The sequence below is a fragment of the Marmota marmota genome, unplaced genomic scaffold, assembly GCF_001458135.2.
Source record: "Marmota marmota marmota unplaced genomic scaffold, marMar, whole genome shotgun sequence".
In the NCBI taxonomy this organism is placed as follows: domain Eukaryota; kingdom Metazoa; phylum Chordata; class Mammalia; order Rodentia; family Sciuridae; genus Marmota; species Marmota marmota.
This window is the reverse complement of record NW_026000101.1, coordinates 7728583-7751752: the sequence shown is the minus strand read 5'-3', so window position 1 is coordinate 7751752 and position 23170 is coordinate 7728583. Positions and strand designations below refer to the sequence as shown.

Here is a 23170-nt window from a genome sequence, read left to right as displayed (position 1 = left end):
GCCCCATCAGAGCCAACAGTGAGAGCATCAGTAGAGAGTCTGCTAGAAAAATGGGAGTTACAGTCCTACGTAGTGTAATCACAGAAGTGATATCCGTCCCTCTTTGCCATATTCTACTGATTAGAAGCAAACTCAAGGAAGAGAGGATGACTCAAGGGCACGAACAATAAGACACAGGGATAATGGAGGCCTCTGAGAGTCTGTCACTCTGCTAACTCTGCTTCCTGAAACACCATATTTTTTTAGCCCTCAGAGTTGAGCACCTAGGAGTTCCATAAGAAGGGCTTATTTAATTATAGTAATAAAGGAAGGAAGGTAATCAGGAGAGGAATCCAAAGGAGAACACCTTTGACCTATTTTAACCAGAATGTTTAAGATGCCAAGATGAATAAAAGAATTCTATTAGCACAAAGAAAAAGTAATATTTTCTTATCGTTCCGATGATAATGGGTTTTTTCCTCCAAGTAGTACTTTTGACGTGATAATACATTTGTTGCAGTGATAAGGATGCACAAAAAGACAGCAGACAATATTTTGTGAGATAATATGAAAACCTTAATTTCAAATAGATTAAGTTGATTTTTAAATTGGTTGCTTGAGATACTTAAAACTTTTCTGCATAGAAATAGTGCTTACATATGGTTCTAAGGCTAAGTCAACTCAGAAAAGCTCATTTATATTAGAACCAAAAAGTGTCAGAGATTGAAGGAATCTTTAGATTATTTAATGTGCAAACTCCTTAAAGCATCCCATCAAGTATTTGTGAGTGCCAACTAAATCCTAAAATGAGAATGTCTTGCTTTGTAGCTGAGCTATTTTTTAATAATACTACTACAGAAGACAGGTAGGGTTTATAATCTTTTTTTTTTTTTTTTTTTTGATGTTGAGGAATAGGGTGGTGGCAATATATTTTTGAACTCTGGCAATTCCGTAAAACATATCTATTCTGCCACATCTAGATCTACGATTTTCAGGTCTATAACATATAAGCAACCTTACAGTGTATGTGTCAATTTTGAGACCAAAAATTATTATTACTCTTTTTTTAATAAAGAAAAATGTTTATTTAGCTCACAATTTTGGAAGTTCAAGTTTCAAAATCAGGACTGTCCTCTAGTGAGAGCTTAATAGCAGATGGCGTCATGTTAGAGTGGGAGTAGGTGGGGGGAGCCCTTGTGGGAGTAAACTACCACATCTCGAAATGGGAAGCTAGAGAGTACTGTTATTATTAAAATTCTTCCTGTAGAGGAAGCCCCCTGTCTTACATATCAGTTTGGACACAGAGTGGCGATGCTCCTATTTAGTTCTAATGCACCTGAATTAGTGGGATAAAGATCGTGCTGGGACAGAAGGTCTATTGGTCTCTGGGGAGAGGATTGGGGCAGGGGTGGGGTATGCATTCCCATGTCCTGAGTTGGAAGAGGATATGGTGAGGTGGCATTGGCTTTTAGTGTGCACAGATCATTATAAAGCTGGGTGAGGCTGGGGAACTGCTTTTAATTGTTTTAATTTAATCACAATATTCTTATTAGAACTCTTCTCCATTTTGCAAATAATCCTAACAGAGTTTAGTGTTCACATTCTTTGTTACTCTAAGAAGTTCTCAATGTATTTTATTTGTATTGATTTGTACATAGAGGTTCTAAAGATAGATTTTTGCACAAATTTAATTTTTTCATTATATATTTTTTTGTCTTTCCTCTGAGGAAGCCATTTAAAGTTCCAATCACTGGTAAAAGCTCTGTGGTCATAAAATGCCTCTCCCATTTCATATCCTCTGTGTTAACAGGACGTAGATGAACTAGAGGTCTGAGGAGGGTGATGGCATCCATGAATGAGTACAGTATCTATAAGGGAAGCATTTTATTTGACACCACTTTCAGTTTTCTTCATCATTTTAGGATGCCAAGTGAAAACAGAATTGGAGTGTGTTTTACTTCTTTTGTTCTCATTCTCATTGTAAGTTCACAGCTGAAAATATTTGTGCTGGGAGGCCCTTGGTATCATTGAGTGCCTGCATTTTACAAGTAAAAAAATCTGGGGTCTGGGAAACATGAGAGACATGAAAAAGATATAGTTTTTCCTCAGTGTCCACAGGCGAGTGGGACACACACACACACACACACACACACACAAATCAGTGGATGCTCAAGTCCTTTGTATAACCAGTATTTGCATGTTACCTACACACTCCTCCTGTATAATTTAAATCATCTCTAGACTACTTATAATGCCTGGTACAGTGTAAATAGCTATTATACAGTATTGTTTAGGGAATAATAACAATATTTAAAAGTCCATACATATTCAGTACAGATGCACTTTCTTTTCTAATATTCTCATTTCTCTGTTGGTTGAATGCACTGGCTCAGAACCCAGGGATCCAGAACCTATGGATCTGTAGGGCTGTCTGTAAGAACAGGCTGGCACTCCAGCCTCGCCCTCCGTTGAGTGTTCTTTGTGTTAGTCTGCACTGTGCCTGGTGAACTGTACAGTGATCCTGGTTTCCCATCTTTTTTATTTTGGGGATCCTTTCCTGCCAGCTTTGGAGATGAAAGAAACTTATGGGAACATGGAGAGAAAAAAGGGCAGGTTATATAAATTGATAAAGTTATAACTAAAGAGACTTTGAAAGAACCACAGCACCTCTCAATCTGTGAAGGCTTTGAATAATTTGAAGGCTATCTTGTCTCTTTCTATCTCTGTCAGATAAAGAATATGAATAGTTATGATGAACTACATTATTCTCATTTCATATTTTTTATCATTTGTATGTTTTAAATATTTACTAAAAAACACCTAATTTAAAACTGATAGTGGGTTTTGTTTTGTTTTTGGTAAGACAGTTGATTGGCTTGAACAGTGGGGTTGTTTTAGAGAAACTCTTCATTTTTATAATCTTCGTGGGTACAGTATAGATAGGACTTTTGTGATCATTGATCACCTTTAAAACTCAGAGTTCTGTAAGTTCAGTGTATCTGATTCAGTCTACCCTAGGATCACTGATTAGCTTACTAACTTATGTAAAGGGTTATTTAGGTGATTGATAGTGATATTGTACTAATAGGAAGAATGTATTCACTCTTTAAACAATTTCTAATTTCTGAGTTCTCCATGCCTATACCATGTCATATAACCACCTATTTTAGGGAAACCATTTTTCTTTGATTTGTCAATGTATAAAACATGCCTCTTTTGAAGAGTCACCAAATCTTATCTCTCCATGTTTGAAAAAGAATTAAAAAAAATAATAATACAAATGAAATTTGCTAAATACTTGCTTTTAGGATCTCTTTATCAGCTAAGTATAGTTCTTTGTGTTTATGTGACTAGGACTTATTTCTGTGCCTTCTGATTTGACTGGAATTTCTATGTACTGAAGAAATATTCTTTACCATTCCTGGAAATTCTGCCTATCATTTTATTTAACCCTCAGAAAACATTAATTGAAAATTCAATTGTGTGCTGGAGACTTTTTTTTAGGGAAATATTTCCAGTTTTTTGTTTGTTTGTTCATTTTATTTTGGTTTTGTGGTGCTGGGGATACAACCCACAGTCTCATGCATGCTAGGCAGGCACTCCATCACTGAGCTACATCCTCAACCTAGAGACCTCTTCTAGTATTAATAAAATAGGAAACAGCCAAAATGGTCAAAAAAAATGGAATTTGTTTAAATTCACTCATTCACAACTATTTCTTGGCTGTCTTCTTTGTTTTAGGGACTTGAGATTATGTTTGCTCTCTAACTGAATCGGCACACTTTTATCTCATGGAAATTGTAATCTAATAGAGAAAGCAGGACTTCATAAACTCATCAGGTAATCACAGATTATTTCAGCTGAAGGAAGTCTTGTGAAGAGAGGTGTAAGGGTATAAGAGAGGCTACAATGGGAGGACCAGTCTGAGGCACTGTGGAGCCAGTAAAAATGATCTGTGGACATATATCCAACAGCAGGAAGCCTCTGCATACATTATTAAGGGAACAGTAAGTTATAACACAGTAGAGGCAACTCGACTTTATTAATATATGTAAAAATGTACATGTCCTGGGGCTGGGGCTGGGGCTCAGCGGTAGACCACTCCTCTCACATGTGTCAGGCCCAGGGTTCGATGCTCAGCACCACATAAATAAAATAAAAAGGTATTGTGTCCACTTACAACTAAATAAATATTTTTAAAAATGTACATGTCCTTAGAAAAGTACGGAATGACATGTAAATGTTAACAGTGTGTTGAACTATTGAATCATAGATGGTTTTTCCTTTATATTTATCTCTTTTTTCTAAGTGTTCTACAATCAATATCTATTACTTGCATTAGTGAAAAATATTAAAAAGAAATTTGTAGTCTCTGTCCTTGAAGAGCTTGTTCTGGTGAGGAAGACAGAATACAGAGATAAATGATGAAGGTGCAATGGGAACATCTTGTATCAGTGTCTGCTGAATGCTGGGTGACTCCATTTTCTTGGGTTCCTGACAGCAGGCTGGTGAGGAAAGAAATATAAGGCAATGTGATGGAAGGACTGGGACCACCATTAGTTTTCTATTGTTGCTGTAATAGATTACCACAAACTAAGCAACTTAAAACAATGAGGTTCTATAAATCAGAAATATAAACAAGCACAGCTTAGCTGGTTCTTTGGCCCAGGTTTCATAGGCCCTGTTGTCAGGGCTGTAATTTTTTCTTGTGACTCTGGCAATGAATTGTCTTCCAGACTGCTTCAGATGTTGATAGTTCTGTTCCATGTGGCTGTAGGGCTGAGGTATGTTTCCTTGCCATCAGCTGGGAGTCATTCTCAGCTTCTGGGGTCAGCCTGAATATTCTCCAGCCTATTTTCTATGACTCATGACTCCTTTCCCCCTATAAATAGATTGTTTACCTATTTATATTTATCTGGGTATAAGAGTTGAGAGCACTTGAAAAGTTAGAAGGCACAAACCCTTCTTGTTCTTGAATCCCTCTGACTTTCTTTTTTCAGGGCAGCATCTTGATTATAGGTTATACATGTGGATTGAAGAGTCAGCCAGTAATTGGCAGCTGAGGGACAGTTTTAGGTGGTATTAGGCCCCAGTTAAACAAGTTGAGGGTCAGGGCAAGGCTTGCATTCTGTACAGGAAAAGTCACACAGAGTTGGTCTAAGTGTTACCTGTAAATGATGAGACAGAAGCTGGCGAATGGATGGTCATGTGGACTGTTGGGCTGACAGATGGCTCCAGAGCCCACCTTCTAATGAGGATGGGATTCTGAGGAGAAGGCCAGGCCTGGATCTTGTTGGCTGAGGAACAACATGGTCTGAGTCTATAGGGTGGAATTCTTACAGGCCAGGTGAAGACTGGCTCACATGGGAAGGAGCTCCTGACTGTTGCATGGAGTTGTAGAAACACAGAAGATGGGAGGTGGTACATTCATCCCGTGTGCTGGTGCTGGAATGCCGCAGTCTGGCTGGGCACAAATCACCGAGCCACCACAAAGCACTTGTATGTTCAAACAGGAAACTTTATTGCCGGAACTCTACCAGCACTCCACGCACACTCCCCAGGAACTCTCTCTGCTCTCCCCCAGGCTCCGGGCCTACTCCACTCGGACCCTGGAGAACTTCATGGGAACTCCAAAGTAGCCAGGCTGAGGCAGCAGGAACCACCCTATTCCCCACCCTATTGCCATTAAGCAGGGGTCCATATACAACTGAATACACAGCTTAACATAACCATTATCATCTCAATGGCTCGCAGGTGTCACCTCTCAAGCACTCCCTTCTAGCAGAATGCCATGCTCATCCCAACTCCGACTCCGCTGTGGCCCTCAACACTGGAGTTTGGCAAAGGTTCTACCCATATGTCATTGAGGCATATTCCTTAGAGCAGCCCAGGAGCTCATCTCTTGTTCCTATACTTAAGGACAATTTTGAGCAAATGGAGGTATTCTAAATCCTTTAGGATTTTGATCTTTACTTCAAGGGAAAACACCCTCTTCTCTGTCTCCTGTCAAACACTTTGATTCCAACATTAACTTAACCACCTCTTCTAGTTCAGCTTAATATGAGAAAGAGTAGCCTCCATAGATCCCTCCCGTGAACTTTCATTTGTGGGCTTCCACAATTACAAGCATTCAGGAACAGTAACATTTCTGACGTTCTAAACTGAAATTTAATGTATTATTTATGAAATTTTTTTCAAAACTTTCATTTTCTCTCATGGAAAATATTAGAAGTTATAAAAGAGCTAAATTTTCAGAAGGCAAATTTAAAGGAAGTATCTTTGGAACATATTTTTTGTTATATTTTGTGACCATACTACTCTTTAGTTTGAATTTTATCTCCTTATGAAAGTAACATCTGTACATCTATTGTAATTCTACTTCTAGGACAATACTTGCTAGCAATTTGAAAGATCCAGCTACATGCTTAGAAAATGCAGGAGTCAACAGTCAAAATGTTTTACAGATTCTAAATAGGGAGATGGAAAGTTACCTAATAGAATTAGATGATATGGATGCAGGTAGACAAGCTTGGGGCAATTGGGTATGTCTCTGTGCTGCCTGCTTAGGAGTGAATGTATACTTGCTATATCTAAGTTAGACAACTGATATACATTCTCAATCCAGAGTTTCAATATGTAGGTTATTTCCAAGTTAACTTAATACCTGCAAAGATTTTTTTAAAGTTTTTTTCATTGTACATAAGCTCATACATCATGATCTTTGTAGTACATAAGCTTATACATCATGATCTTTTGTAAGGGACCAGCGAACGACGGAGGAAGAGACCACCAAGAGACCGACTCATGCAACAGCAAAGGGGGGTTTATTGAAGATCCAGCATGCTGGGGCTCTGTGCTCACTCAAGGAGGGAGAGCAGCCCAGAGCCCCGAGCAGGGGTTGAGCAGTGCTTAAGTACACTTTTTTAGGGAGGGCAGGGACTTTACATACATCACAGTCCCCTTTAACAAATCACCATACACCGCGGGAAAATCAAACAACAATTCTCAAACATGATTAGTACATTCATTGGCGGGAACAGGTGTGGGGGGGGGCGGTGATAGGTCAATCCTAAGGCGGGGTATACATTCAAACTGATTGGTTTAGGCCCTGAGGTGCCTACGTGCTGAACTGCACTGGGTCTAAGTTGTTAAACAACTAAGTGGTCAGGGGGGATTATCTAATGGGCAGTTCCTGGAATTGTCTTAACTGCCACAGGAATTTCAGGCTTTGAGTGTAGCTTAGAAACTTAACAATACCTGGTCCTTTACATTTTAACTCAGGCTTTGCAGCTTAGAAACTTTACTCTTTCACTTTGTAATACACTTTAGGTAATTATTAACCACTGTAAGTATGAATTTTACATTCATTGGTTCTTTACCTATTTATATTTATCTGGGTATAAGAGTTGAGAGCACTTGAAAAGTTAGAAGGCACATGGTTAACACCAGTTGCAAATTTAGGATTCCTTAGGACCACCTTCAGGTTCAGTAATTTGCTAGGAAGAAAGACTCACAGAACCCACTAAAAGCTATTATACTCCTGCTATGAGTTTAGAACGGGAGAAGATGCAGTTTAAAGTCAGCCAACAAAAGGGAGTCAGATACAGAGCTTCCAGTATTCACACTCTTGGAGAATAGAACCATGTGGAGTCAGAGCACCTTAATTTCCTGGCACTGACGTATAACAATCCACAGAATATGGCCAACTAAGGAAGCTCAACTGGGCCCCAGTGTTCAGCATTTTTATTGGGACTTTTTAATGCCCTTGACTCGTCCCGTCCCTATTCTCCAGCCCCTCCAGTCAATCTGATACCACATGTGATCCAGAACTCCTAGAATACCTAAGGCTGTTGGTCTTTCCAGAGTGGTCAACCCCTGCCCTACATACTATCTGATGTGGCCCGCCCTCACTAGGAATCACATTGTGATTTCATGGTGACCAAGACCACAGGTAAACAAAGACACTCCTAAGAGGTGTAGAGATTAACTCCCAGAAATCAAGGTCAAAGTCCAGATCTCTTTCTGAGTAAAGTTAAATTCTTCCTACACACTAGGGCTCTAAAATTGCATTTTATAACTTAAATTGCATTTTATAAAGCATACATTCAGAAGATATTTTATTTATTTTATTTTTATAGTTTTATTGAGGTATAACTTACATATGATAAAATTCACCCATTTTAAGTATACACTTTGAATTTTGGTAAATATTTGTAGTGTGCACCTTCATATTAGGTCCTTGCCTCCATCCTTACCCCCAGGCAACCACTGATCTGTTCTTGTTGCTATAGGGTTTTTTCCCTAGACCATCATGAAATCATAGAGTATGTAATATTTTGTCTCTGCCATTTTTTTTTTACATAGCATAAGGTTAATGAGATTCATCTGTGTTATTTTAATACAGCATTAGGTGGATCTTTTTAAATTACTGAGTAGTATTCCATTGCATGGTTATACTACATTTTTTAAATCTATACATCTTTTTAAAATTTCCATATTAAAACTTTTTTTTACTATCATGAATAATACTGCTTTGAAAAGATGTGTACATGATTTTATATGGGCAAATATGTCATTATTCTTGGCTGGATATTTAGAATTGGGATTGCTGAGTCATATTGTGAGGGTATATTTAACTTTATAGGAAGTTGACAAAACTGTTTTCCAGAGTGGTTGCCCCATTTTGCAAGGAAAGGGGAGGGTTGTGGGCTGTACCTCTCATGAAAATTCTGTATTATCAGTCTTTTTATTTTTAGCTATTCTGGTGGGTGTGTAGTGGTATCTCGTTGTTTTTACTTCACTTACTTCTAATGACCAGTGGTGTTGAGCATCTTTTTTTAAAAAAAAAAAATATTTTTAGTTGTAGATGGACACAATACCTTTATTTATTTAATTTTATGTGGTGCTGAGGATCAAACAAAGTGCCTTACACATGCTAGGTGAGCATTTTACCTTTAAGCCCCAATCTCAGCCTTGTTGAGCATCTTTTTAAGTGCTAATCAAACATTCATCTATCTTCTTTGTATTTATACCTTTTGCACATCTTTTAACAAATTGGTTTCTATTAATGACTTGCAAGAGAGTTCTTCATATAATCTGGATATAAGACTTTTGTTAGGTATATGTTTTTTAAATGATTTCTCTAATCTGTGGTTTGCCTTTTTGTTTTCTTAAAACCATCTTTTGATGACGAAAGTTTGTAATTTTGATGAAGTCAAATTTATCCATTTTTATCAATGGTTCATATATTTGTGTTTTATTTAAGAAGTTGTTGCCTTTAAGTTCACAAAGATTTTTTTCCATGCTTTCTTCTAGAATTTTTTTGATTTAGTTCTTGTGTTTTTGTCAATGATCTATTTTGATTTAATTTTTGAATGGTGTGAATAAAAGCCAAGATTTATCTTCCCCAACTCTCATACAAAATTACAGTTATTCAGCAGTATTTATTGAAAAGACTACCTTCCCCTTGGATTTATCCTGGCATCTTTGTTGAAAATAGGTTTTTATCTTAAGTCGAAACAAAAGGAGTTCCTAGTAGGGGTAGCCACCAATATTACAGAGTAATAGAAATAGTTTTCCTCAAATTAAACAAACAAGGATGTCACCTTTTTTATACTACTGTTTCAAATAACTAGTTGAAACAAATCCTATAAAAGAGATAAATGGAATGTGTATAGGTCATTACAGAGAAAATAATACTATTTGCCAATGGCAAGGGACTATCACATGGAATGTTTAGGAGATGCAATAAAAACACCTTGAAATGAGGTGCTTAAATTATATGTTATAAAACATGTACCTAAGTAAATTTAGTCATTTATCACTATGCAGAAAAATATAAGGAAAAATATAATACTTGATTTTTTTACAAAAAACTAAAAGCCAAGAAGATATATGTGTGTGTATACACACACATACATATATATGTATATATGGCTAAATATAGAGATTTATAATACTTTAATGGAAAGAAGAGAAAACAAATAATAAGAGAAATTTAATCTATTCCTGCGTAAATAGTCTTAATAAAGATGATGATACTAACAAAATTAATTTATAAACTTAATGCAGTACCAGTTAACATCCCAGTTGGATGTTGACTTTAACTTTAACTTGATTGATAGTATAAAATGCAGAGTAAAAAAGTAGCTAAGAATTTCAGAGGAAAAAAATAGTTTTTTAATTATTCTTAAAATAATTCGAAAGGATTACAATGAGGTGAATTTATTATAAAACAATGAAATAGAACTTGGGAGCCACGGTAGAAGTGCAAAAGAGATTAGACCAGAAGTCTAGGCTAAGTATAGTTACTGAAGTTGACACCAGATTAGCTGGAAACCGTCTGGCTTTCAAGGCAGAAAAAGAAACTTGTAGGTTTTTCAGCAGGGAATGAAAATTGAGAAACCACTAGGCAGACACTATAAATTGCATAAGTGGGCTGGGTATAACACAATAGGAAATATTGGACTTCTGAACTTTGTATGTGTGCCCCATACAGAGAAGATAGCTGCTACTTGGTTTTAGCTGAGGTTTGGCATGTACACAAAAGAGTCTGCGATGCTAAGTTTTCAGGGAGTCCAGAAGCCTGTTGGGAGGAGCTCACAAGACTTGTTAGATCTCAGGATTTTTAGATGTTGGCATTTAGTGTACTGGCCAAACAAAATATGTGGGAGTGAAGGGTACCTTATTGAATCAAGATTACATATCTATAGTTTTCACTCTCCTATTAATAACTGTATACTTTTGAGCCAAACAAAAGGAGTTTAGCCATTCTAAACTAAAACTTTTTCCAGAGTATATTTACGAGACCTAAATATAGGTTAGTAGCAGTGATGGAAACAAAATAGAAGTAGAAGAAATAAATTGATAGTAGATTAGTACATATGAGAAGCCAACTAAAATAAAACCTGTGAAAGCAATCGTGTTTAACAAAAAATATTAGGTTGAATGATATGACAAAGAAAGCTTCCTTTAGACGGATTTTCATCTCATACCATGCAAACTAAATTCCAGATGAATTAAATATTTTGAAATGAATATTATACTTATCTTTGCTTTGGAGAGGAGATAATTTATACATTGTTAAAGCTATAAAGAAATTAAGTAGTACCAAGATTGGCATGTTTGATTATGAAAAATTTGATTTTCTGGTACAAAGATAAAAGCAACACAATGGAAACAGTATTTGCAGTTTTTTTATGATAGTAAGATTTTTCATGTAATCGGGGATGTATCCATAAGGTTAGATGTAGTGGACAGCCAAAGGATAGTTTATACCATAGAAAATAACAATAATATTTGACCTAAAGGGCTTCGTTTATAATATTAATACAGTAGTAGTAGTACCCACTTCCTAGGGTGTCTGGGGAATAAATGTGCAGTGCCAGATGGGGAAAAGCAGCTCTTTGAACCAACTTCACATGTGTATTGTTTACAAAGCACTTTTTATCATTCTTCTCATTGATTCTCACTCTAGCCCAGGACAGTTTTTAAGTTTTCTCAGTGGAGACTTTTAGGGTTCACTTCTTCCACAGTCACAACTTAGTCTTTGTCACCACCTTAACTGATCCACCCGTAAAATCAATCCAGAAAATTCAAGAACTCACCATTCTGGCCTCAGGTTTCTCTTTCCAACTCACATGTTCTTTTTAGCTACTGCAGCCATTCTTTCATCTTTAGTCTAGAAAATACTTCCTTAGTTTCTCCTGAGTGGTCTTTCCTTTTTACTTTTACCCTTGTTTTTTCCTGTAACATATTTTTTCTTTTCATAGTATTGTGACAATATGTAGTATCTACCTCTGCCTCACTCTGCCTTCAACAAAGATCTGCTTCTATTTTGTTTCCATTGCTGCTATAACCTATAACCTAAGTGTGAAGGTCAAAGGAATTGAATGGACATTGCAGATACCTGAATGATTAGGTTCATGAATAGGCACACAAGAAGATGCTTAATAACATTAGCCATTGTGTTAGGCAGCTTTTTGTTGCTTTGACAAACTACCTGAGAAAGTCAACTAAAGGAGGAAAGATTTATTTTGGCTCCTGGTTTCAGTCCATGACTGGCTCCTTGCTTAGGGTCCTGAGGCAAGCAGAACATCATGGCAGCAGGAGCATATGGTAGAAGCCATTCTTCTCACAGTAGCTGGGAAGCAGTGGCAGTGGGAGGGGCGGGGGACAAGATACAATCCCCAAGCATATGGCCTCAAGGACTTACTCCCTTCAACTAGGTCCTGCATCTACATTTTCTACCACCGCCCAGTTGTGCATTCATCTATGAAGACCTCAGTGGATTAATCAGTTGATGAGGTCAGAGCCCTTATGACCCACTAACTTCCCCAAAACCGCATCTCTGAACATTGCTTCACTGGGGGACCAAGCCATCAACACCTGAGCTTTTGGTGGACAACTCATATCCAAACTACAACAGCCATCAAAGAAAAAAAAATTCAAATCAAAACCACCAATCCACTAGAATAGCTAGCTGTAACAGAAAAATACAGTTGAAAGTTTTAACAAAAATGTGGAGAAACTGGAGCATCTATATGTTGCTATGCATTGCTGCTGGAAATGTAGAAGGTGCAGCTGCTTTGGTAAACAGTCTGGCCATTCCTTAAAATATTAAACATGGAATTACCATGTATAACAGTATCACTCCTTGGTGTCTACCCAAAAGAATTAAAAATACATGTTCACACAAAGACCCGTACATGAAAATGTTGATAGAATTTTTCATAATAGCCTAAAAGGAAAAACAGCACACAGACTGTGGATGCAGGACCTAGTTGAAGGAAGTGAAGCCTTGAGGCCATATCCTTGATGAATGAGTCAACAAAACAAGGTATATCTACAGAATGGAATATTATTCAGCCACAAAAAGGAATGAAGAACTGATATTTATTATAGCATGAGGAATCTTGCAAGTGTTACGCTAAATAAATTAATGCAGCTACAAAAAGCATATATTGTATTATTCTACTCATATGAAATGTCCAGAAGAAGCAAGTTTATATGGAGGAAAAAAGTTGATTAATAGTTGTGTAGGGTTGAAGGAGAAGAGATATAGGAGAATGTGACTGTTAATAAATAATTTCTTTTGGAGTGATGAAAATACTCTAAAATTATATTTTACTGAAAAACTCAATAAAATATACTTAAAACATTGAATTACACAGTTTATAAAGGAAAACTTTATGGTATGTTAATTATACCTCAATCAAGTTGTTAAATTAAAGAGAAAATGAACTCTCTTGCCCTTGTCTCATGGCACATACCGTTTCTCAGTATGATTACTAGAAAAGTTGATTTTGAGAATACCCCTGATTATGTAGTATGAACAATGAACTTGTTTTGGAGGTGTTCTTCCAGTAAACTTTGCTAAATAGAAAAAAGTCTTTTTTTTCTTGTAGCTCTTGTAAAATATTTTTAAAGATGTTTTATTTGTTTTCTTGCCTCCGCTTAGTATAAGAAACACAATTTATAGTTAGTGATTCCTGGATTTTATTTTGGCAGTGATTTCTCCCTTGATGGTACAAGGAAGAGACTGGCTTTGCAGCTAAACAGAAAAATCATTTTTCTCCCATGCTTTTTCAGTTCCTGCCTTTGTCTTGTTCTGTTTGTATATCTTTGGCGTGTGTGTGTGTGTGTGTGTGTGTGTGTATGGGTGGGGTCTTCCTTTTAATGTCTTTCATTGGTACTGACAGTTGGTTCAAAACTGTGAAATATGAATTCTCATTTGAGGAAAATACATGTCAAACTGTGTATGATTTCAGGAGGGTCACGGATTAGAAATCTCAGCGGCATACTTGCTTTGGTGACCTCATCTACTTCCAGGTGTAAATTACCATTTATATGCTGAGCAATCCAAATTCTCTATCCCTGTCCAGGTTTCTCTGCTAGGAACTATAGCTAACTGTCTGGGTCTACTTGGATGTCCTACAAATACTACAAATACTTTGTATCTTCTTATCCTTTCTAAACCGCCCCTCCCCTTTTTTTAATAGAATGGGATTCCAAACCAGAACACCCCAACCACCCTGGTCTGAATTGATACTAAGCATGATCCTTAATTTTTCCATGTCCTCTACATGTATCAGTCATCAAGTTTTGTTTGTTTGTTTGTTTTCAATCTTTTGAAATTTGTTCCTTCTTGTTACTATTCCCACCAATGATTGAAGGCCTCATTTCTTGGTGGAAATCCTGTAGCTTCCTGACCAGTCTCCTTATGTTCTGTCTTGTTCATTCTGCATATTGCAGCTGATAAACTCCCAACAGCTTCTCAGCATCTTTAACATGGGCTCTAAACTTGTCAGCACCGTTAATAGCACTTAGAAGGCCCTAGACAACTTCACTCCAGCTCTCTCATCCAGCCACCATGTCTCCATCACAGTACGTATCAGTCATGCTGATCTTTCTTGTTTTCTCAGCTGAGCCCTGTTTTCTCTCACTTTATGCCCTGGTGGGCTCATTCCGTCCCTGCTTATCCCCTTTCCTCCATACCTGGCGAACTATTATCCTTCTTTACATCTTGGCTTTAGATATTTCTTTTGTGGGCATCTTGTCTCCATTCGCGAGACCCATCTGAGGGTCTGTCCACATGGTTTACAGCTGTCTCCTTAACTTCTGGACTGTGAATGCTGGGAAGCAAGATGCTTGCTGGCATGGTTCTATTTATCATTCTATCTCTAGTGCTTACTTAATCCTATATCTGGCTGAGTGGGTGTTTAATAAATTTCTGTTGAATAAAAGAGAGTTTTTTTCTCTACCTAAAATATCTTATTACCAACTTTATCTTGACCTCAGCTTCACTTGAGAAAATTTTGTACAATTACCATCTGTTTATTAATTCATTAAATGATTATGGAGCATCTTCATTGTACCAGGCATTCATTATTTTAGGCACTAAAGATATAGTGATCCGTAGTCAAATATCCCTGCCTTTCTGAAGCTGAGATATATATATATAAAATACATATTATGAGAGAGAGAGAGAGACATATACATATATACATACATTTTGGTGGAGACAGATAATAAACAGATAAATAAGTAAAATACACAGTGTGTAAATGAAAGTGCTGAGGAGAAATGAATGAAACAGGGAAGATGGAGAAGGCGCATCAGAGTAGAGGGTTGGCCTTTTAGACAGAGTAGCCAGCAAAGTCTTCAATGAGGAGGTCAATTTTGGAGGAAGACTTCAAAGAAGTAAGGGACTAGCCTTGTTGCTCTCTAGAAAAGGAAAATTCCAGGCAGATGGTACAAAGGCCCCAAGGTGTGTGCCAAAGAGTTTGAGGACTAGAAAGGGGACTAGGGGAGACCAGTGGGAGTTAAGGTCAGAGAGAAACAAATGTTCTCTGAGTGTTGTTTCACAATCTGATCCCTGGGGGTCCTCTGCTATTTGAACTTGTTTTCAGCTGTTGATGCTCTGAACTACCAGAAGGAACTATGAAATTCTCCCTTCTTAGCAGTTATCTGTAAATCAAGGGCCAGAGAAATGCTAGCAAAGGAGGCTGTGGTGCCAGTTAGCTTCACTTGATTCTTTGGGGATTGGTAAGGTTCATTCTTAGTATTTGTGGTACTTTCCCCCAACCCCAGGAGATTTCTGCCTTTTCTTCAGGATGGGGGACACAGTGATGACATCCCTGTCATCAGCCTAAATAGATGAAGCTTTCCAGTTACCACAATCCTCCTCTCTTTATGTTCTCTGGTCTGTTTTAGTTCATTTTCTATTGCTATAACAGAATACCAGAGCCCAGGTCAATTATAAGCAATAGAATTTATTTGACTCACAGTTCTGGAGGATGGGAAGTCCCAAGATGAAGGGGCTACATCTGATAAGGATTTTCTTGCTGCATCATAACATGATAGAAGGCATCTCATAATGAGTGAGAAAGAGAGAAAAAATGAATAAACATGCCTACGTGTGCACAAGAGGGCCAAACTTCCAGTTTTCCTCAGGAGCCCACTCCTATAATCACTCTACAGATAATGGTATTAATCCATTCATGAGGGCAGTACCTCTTAAAGGTCTCACCTCTTAATACCATCGCAGCAACAAGTAAATTTCAATGTACAGATTTGAGGGGACAAACATTCAGACCACAGCTTCATGCAGGCTGGGGGTGTTGCGAACATTGTACAACTCCCTCTGCCACTGTCTAGGGTTGATGTATTGGTTGGCTTTTTGTTTTGTTTTGATGCTAGGGACGGACTTGAGGCCTCCTGTATGTTAGGCAAGCAGTCTACCACTGAGCTACACCCTCAACCCCTGCAGTTACTATTTTGAAGACAAATTGCTGCTCTCAACTTGTTTCTTAGCTTTGTTCCAGAAAGTTGGGGCCAACAGGATTTAAGTTAATTATGTGTTGCGGTTAGTTGGGTTTTACTGACTTTGTTGTGCTGGCCCTGGAGCTCTCTCCTGTTATAACACAGCTCTCCATGGGCATTTGAGTCCCACCCCAGAGGAGATGACTGGACTTGCCTTGCTGGCATTTCCCACCCCCAGGAAATAAGAGGCCTTCTCTGTGCAGAATCCACTGTGGGTGGAGTGTAGCCTCTTGGGGCTCTCTGTAACCTCTAGTTAGTAATAGCAGAAGCCTCTGCTAGACTGCGGGTGCTTTTCCTTTCATGTGATTCACAACGGCAGCATACTCTGTAGAAAGGAGCTATAAATTGTAAATTGATATGAGGTAATAATTGGAAAAATGATCAGACTCCATTTTTATTCCCCTTCGGGGAAGACACGCATCAGGAATCACTAAAGCAGAAGATGATGGAGGGCTTTTCATCCAGCTCTCCAGCTTCAGTGCTGCAGTGCTTCCGTCCTGATTAGAGAGGAGAGCAGCCAAATTCGGCAGGAGGCGGCCAGCAGACCCAGTATCTGCTTGCCACCTCTTGCTCCAAAAAGCCTTGCCGCAGAGAGTTACCATGGCAGCAGGAGGCAGTTTAATGGCAAAGGCTCATCTCTGGAGCAGTGCTGCTGCGCCCCAGCCATTCCCGCCCTGGCCTTCAACCCAAGGGGCTGGGTTTACCAGGGCATCACTGTGCCAGGGCCATGTGAGGAGTGCATGTCGCCCAAGGGGGTAGAGCTGTAAGATCCTCCAGAGTCTGAGGGTGGCGACCTCTTCTCTTCCTGCTTCTCCTTGGTGCATAGCTCTTTGATGCCTCATCCTATAGTCGACCTTATCAAATCATTTGCAGTTCCTTAAATATGCTCTTTCATGCTTCTCTGCTTTTAGGCATGCAGTTTCCTTTGCCTGGAGTTCTCCCTTCCCCATCTGTCTGGAAAATTCCCACTCAGTTTCAAAATGTAGCTAAGATACTGCCTCCTCCTTCTTAATGCTTCCTCTAACCCTTTACTGTCCAGGCAGAGCTACACAGTTTCCACTGCCATCTCGACCTTGTCATGAATCGCATGGTTTCGAAATGATTATTATATTTTTGTCTCTTCCTCTCTAGACTATAAGTTACTTGCATTCAAAAACTGTTTTATGAACCTTTTGTCAAAAGGCCTTACTGCAGGAGTAAATACTTAGTAATGTTGGTTGAATGAATGGGATGTTTTCCTTTCACGTCATCTGGTTTAATCCTTATCACGGGTGTCGTCCTACCTGGAGCAGAGCCCTGCATCTTATCCAGGTGGGACTGTCTGCTCAGACATCCTAGAAGAGTAAGCTGATTTAATCAGCCCCAGATCACTCTCCATTGCATGTATTCTCACTTTCTAATTTGAATTGGAAAGAGTAATACTTGGGAATCAGTCTCCCCAGCAGTCAAGCTAATGTGGCCTCGTGTTGGTTGCCTGACTTCTAAATCAGTTCCCTCATTTGTTGGATTAGGATGTTGTAAGGACAGAGCCTAAGATGCTTTGTGACTCAGAGTGAATTCTTGGTCAGTCTTCTGTACCTTCTCCTCTCTTCAGCGACGAAATTAAAAGCAAAATCCAGCTTTAAACTAGCTTTGAGCCCTCTCTGGCATCATGTCATTCATTTAGTTTTACCTTCTTGCTGTGCACACAGGTGCCTTTCAGAAGTCCCCCTCTTTGAGTGGCTCTTGTGCCTATTTCTGAGCTTTTGTGTCCCTCCTTTTGCCTCATTGTTTTGTTTCATCTCGTGTGCATCTGTCCTCTTGTTCATTATGTAGACAGAATGTTTTATTTAGATATTTCTTCTTTTCCTGCCTTTTGGACATAATTTGTTCTTGTATTTCAAAATCACCAATTTAAAGTGAATTTATTTTCTATCTCCTTCAAATAATACTAGAAGCCACCTCCACCATAATGTAGATTTACATGCCTTATTTGCTACCCTCTGTATGTTGGCTTTGCACTTTGGTCTATTTTTTTTTCTACTTCCCTCTAACTTTTCAGTTCAATGCTTGCTTAGGGTGTTTTGCAATTCCCTTTGCAAATGCGTTCTGTGTATCATGCTATCGTGCTGTGTGCGTGTTGTGCGTGCCAATGTCCTCAGGTATCTAGGCTGTTTAGTTTCTGGCGTATTTTTCTCTAATATTGCTTCCCATCTTGCTTTCATTTCTACTTTTGGTATTTTGTTTTATTGCAGTTCCTCTAAAGGATGTGAAACTTAACAAAGCTATTGTTTTTAATAGGTCTAGTAAAAGAACCACTGAGAACAGCAATGAAAAACTTGCTTTTAACTTATATTTATGAATTATCTCTGACATTGGTTTGCTATATTGGAGGGATGCAGCAGAGAGGCCAAAGTGTGTCATCAGCATTGCCTGAGAAGCTTTTGCAAAATTCATGTGCCCATCCTTGTCCCCACCATTTGCCTGGTGGGACTGAAACTGGGCTGGGTTTTGATAAATCTTTCTAGAAGGTTTTGTGGCTTTTTTACCTGTTTTTTTTTTTTTTTTTTTTTTACCCTCTCAGTTGAAAACCACTGATTCATAGTTTTAGTTACACTCAGCAGTCCCTCCTTATCTTCAGGGAATACATTCTAAGATGTTAGGCAGACTTCCTGAAACCATGGATAGTACCAAACCCTATATGTATATGATATTCTTTCATAAAATTTAATTTATAAATTAGGCATGGATAGAGATTAAAATATTGACTACTAATAATAGAACAGTTGTAACAATATACTATAGTAAAAGTTATTTAAAACTTATGAATCCTTTGTACAATTCTCCATTTAATGTGGAAATATGAATGTGACTCCGCGGTTAAGCACCCCTTGGTTTAATTTCTAGGACCAAAAAGAAAAAAGGCGCAGTGTTAGTTTTACATTATTATATAGTCATTATGGAATTCCCCTCATCCTCCTTTCTTATTTCCTTGTGCTGGACCTGTTCTGGAGGACTACTTAGTTCTCATTAAGGTTAGTAACCTAGCAGTCATAAACACTTCCATGCAGATTTGTCTTTCAAATGAAGACTAAATATTAGTATTGTAGTCCTGTTTTATGTTCCTATCAGAAATTATTGAATGTAGTGCCTTGCTATCAAATGTAAAATTTGTGAAAGGCAAGTAGTTTTCTTAATAATGATGGGAATCACAGAGTATATGTTAGGTACTTTATATATATATTATCGATAACATTTAGCAAACTCTGACATAGGTCATGTACAGTTTTACAGAAAAGAAAACTGAGGCTTAGAAGGATAAATATGGTGGTGAGTGACTGTTATCACAGTCCTTAGGAGGCCGAGGCAAGAGAATCACAAGTTAAAGGCTAGCAAGATCCCATCTCAAGAGAGAGAACCCAAAGCAAGTTCAGGTTGGTCTAACTAAAGCATGGTGTGAGGCTGCTGCTCAGTCACTAGTGTAAATCAGGGAATGTGTCTTAGGGTGGAACATAAATACAGTGGGGGCACTTTTGGCAGTGAAGGAGGCAGAAGCCCACAGGACAATGAGTGTTTCTGTTCTCAGGAGGCTGTCAGTGAGAGCCTCAGCCCAGCTGCAAGGCCTTGGCAGCCTCTGTCCTTTTCCTTTTCCCTAAGCCTGGTTTTCTACAATCGTGTGATTTCTCCAGACACTTCTCAGGGCATTGCTCATCACTTAGAACTTTGTACTCCTCTCCCCCACCTTGTATCCACCTCAACTCCCACCTGCAAAGACACACCACAGTATTGTGAGGATAAAATCATTGATACATGTGAAGAGTTCAGTGTAGCACATGGTACACTGTACCACGTAAGTACACAGTAAATTTGGCTACCGTTACTGTTATTGTTAATGGTATTAATAGTGGTGTTGGTGTTAGCAATGGTCATTGATTCAAAGGTTTAGGACTCCCTACACAAGGACCTGGGTATTTCCTGTCCAGAATCTGGTTTTGTGCAGTTCATAGTACCCACACCCAGGCACGGACATGCTCAATTGGGTGCAAAGGATAGTTGGAAGGAGAATTAGTAAGAGAATGCTTTTTTCTACCCTAAGGTTGCCAGAAACATTTCTCTCTATGCCCTTACTGCCTCCTGTCATTAGCATGGAAACTGTCCATGAATCCCACTTCTAAACCACATTCCTTTTCTGGCTTCTTTGCATTCTTTTTTTTTTTTTTTAGAGTTGTTAGGATTTATGTTTTTTTTTTTTAATTTATATATGACAGTGGAATGCATTACAATTCTTACTACACATATAGAGCACAATTTTTCATATCTCTGGTTGTATACACAGTATATTCACACCAATTCATTTCTTCATACATGTACTTTGGATAATAATGTTCATCACCTTCCACCATTATTAATAACCCCATGCCCCTCCATTCCCCTCCAATCCCTCAATCCCTCTGCCCTATCTAGAGTTCGTCTATTCCTTCCACGCTTCCCCTTCCTACCCCCCTATGATTCAGCCTCCTTATATCAAAGAAAATATTCAGCATTTGTTTTTTTTGGGATTGGCTAACTTCACTTAGCATTATCTTTTCTAACTTCATCCATTTACCTGCAAATGCCATGATTTTATTGCTAAGTAATATTGCATTGTGTATATATGCAACATTTTTAATCCATTCATCTATTGAAGGGCACCTAGGTTGGTTCCACAGTTTAGCTATTGTGAATCGTGCTGCTATAAAAATTGATGTGGCTCTGTCCCTATAGTATGCTGTTTTTCAGTCCTTTGGGTGTAGACTGAAGAGAGGGATAGTTGTGTCAAATGGTGGTTCCATTCCCAATTTTCCAAGAAATCTCCATACTGCTTTCCATATTGGCTGCACCAATTTGCAGTCCCACCAGCAGTGTATGAGTCTACCTTTTTCCCCACATCCTCGCCAACACTTATTGTTGTTTGTATGCATAAATAGCTGCCATTCTGACTGGAGTGAGATGAAATCTTAGAGTGGTTTTGATTTGCATTTCTCTAATTGCTAGTGATGATGAACATTTTTTCATGTATTTGTTGATTGATTATACATCATCTTCTGAGAAGTATCTCTTCAGGTCCTTGGCCCATTTATTGATTAGGTTATTTGGTTTTTTTGGTGCTTAGCTTTTTGAGTTCTTTATATACCCTAGTGATTAGTGCTGTATCTGATGTTTTGCTCCCAAGATATAGGTTCTCTATTCACCTCACCGATTGTTTCTTTTGCTAAGAAGAAGCTTTTTAGTTTGAGTCCATCCCATTTATTGATTCATGATTTTAATTCTTGTGCCACAGGAGTCTTATTAAGGAAATTGGGGCCTAATTCCACATGATGGAGATTAGGGCCTACTTTTTCTTCTATTAGATGCAGGGTTTCTGGTTTTATTTTGAGTTGAGTTTTGTGCATGGTGAGAGATAGGGGTTTAATCTCATTTTGTTGCATATGGATTTCCAGTTTTCCCAGAACCATTTGTTGAAGAGGCTATTTTTTCTCCAATGCATGTTCTTGGTACCTTTGTCTAATAGAAGATAATTGTAGTTTTGTGGGTTAGTCTCTGTGTCCTCTATTCTGTACCATTGGGAATCAACTTAACGAAAGAGGTGAAACATCTGTATAATGAAAATTACAGAACCCTAAAGAAAGAAATCAAAGAAAACCTTAGAAGATGGAAATATCTTCCTTGCTCTTGGATAAGCAGAATTAATATTATCAAAATGACCATACTGCCAAAGCACTATACAGATTTAATGCAATTCCAATTTGAATTCCAGTGACATTTCTTATAGAAATAGAAAAAACAATCATGAAATTCATCTGGAAAAATAAGAAACCCAGAATAGCTAAAGCAATCCTTAGCAGGTAGAGTGAAGCAGGTGACATCACTGTACCAGACTTTAAACTATACTGCAGAGCACTAGTAACAAAAACAGCATGATATTGGCACCAAAACAGACTTTTAGACCAATGGTACAGAATAGAGGACACAGAGACTAACCCACAAAACTACACTTACATTAGACAAAGGTGCCAAGAATATGCATTGGAGAAAAGTTGGCCTCTGCATTCTTTTTATCTATGTAGAACATTAATACATTAATGGTTTTGGAGTCGCTAAGAGGGTGACTGTTTTTGGTTTTGTTTTGGTTGTTTGGTTTAGTGCTTTATACTATAGTTTCTACCAGCCCTTCTTGCTGGGTTCCTGGTCCCCTGGCTGCACTGAAGTGTGCAGTGTGCAAAGGCCTCTCTGGTGCCCTGCCACTTTTTCTACTTAACTGTTTTATTTTTTTTTTCCTGGTTTTCTTTTATAGCCTCTATCCTAGCACAGACATTGGCTTTATTCTTCTTGCTTCTCAGTTTTTCCACCTTATTCTTCACTTGATCATAGCCAGAAAGCTGAGAAGTGATTGCCTAATTCATACATCCGGTTACATTTCCAGTTGCAGATTTGAGTTACATTGTGGTAAAGACTATGACAGATGGCGCGATTTTATAAAACTTTCCAAGGACTCAGTAGAATTGAGCCTGTGGATGGAGGTTCTTTACTCAAGCCTTCCTTCTGACACTCCCTCCCTCCATCCTTGCTTCTCTCAGCTGAGAGTGTTCTGGCCTCACTTTCAATTTGGGCAAGAGATAACATCTGTAATCTTTGTCATGTCTTCTGCTTTATCACATTAAAATTATCTATTGTCCTGTGACTTTTAATTAATCTTCCCTTTTTAAAAATACAAATGTCCAAGATCCAGGGGGAATTATTTAGGATTGAGGGATTATTTTGTCTATCTGTAATGGACCTTTTAAATAAATAGTATTTATTGCCTTTATCTCAATTCAAAAGTAATTTGCATTCTTTGTAGAAAATGAGA

At 38.2% G+C, this 23170-nt stretch overlaps 1 protein-coding gene across 3 annotated transcripts in view; it reads left to right on the top strand.

The window, feature by feature from the left end:
• The window catches only part of Slc44a1 (solute carrier family 44 member 1), a 138881-nt gene that overhangs the window by 14024 nt on the left and 101687 nt on the right, over positions 1 to 23170 (top strand). The gene's annotated exons all lie outside the window — the stretch shown is intronic.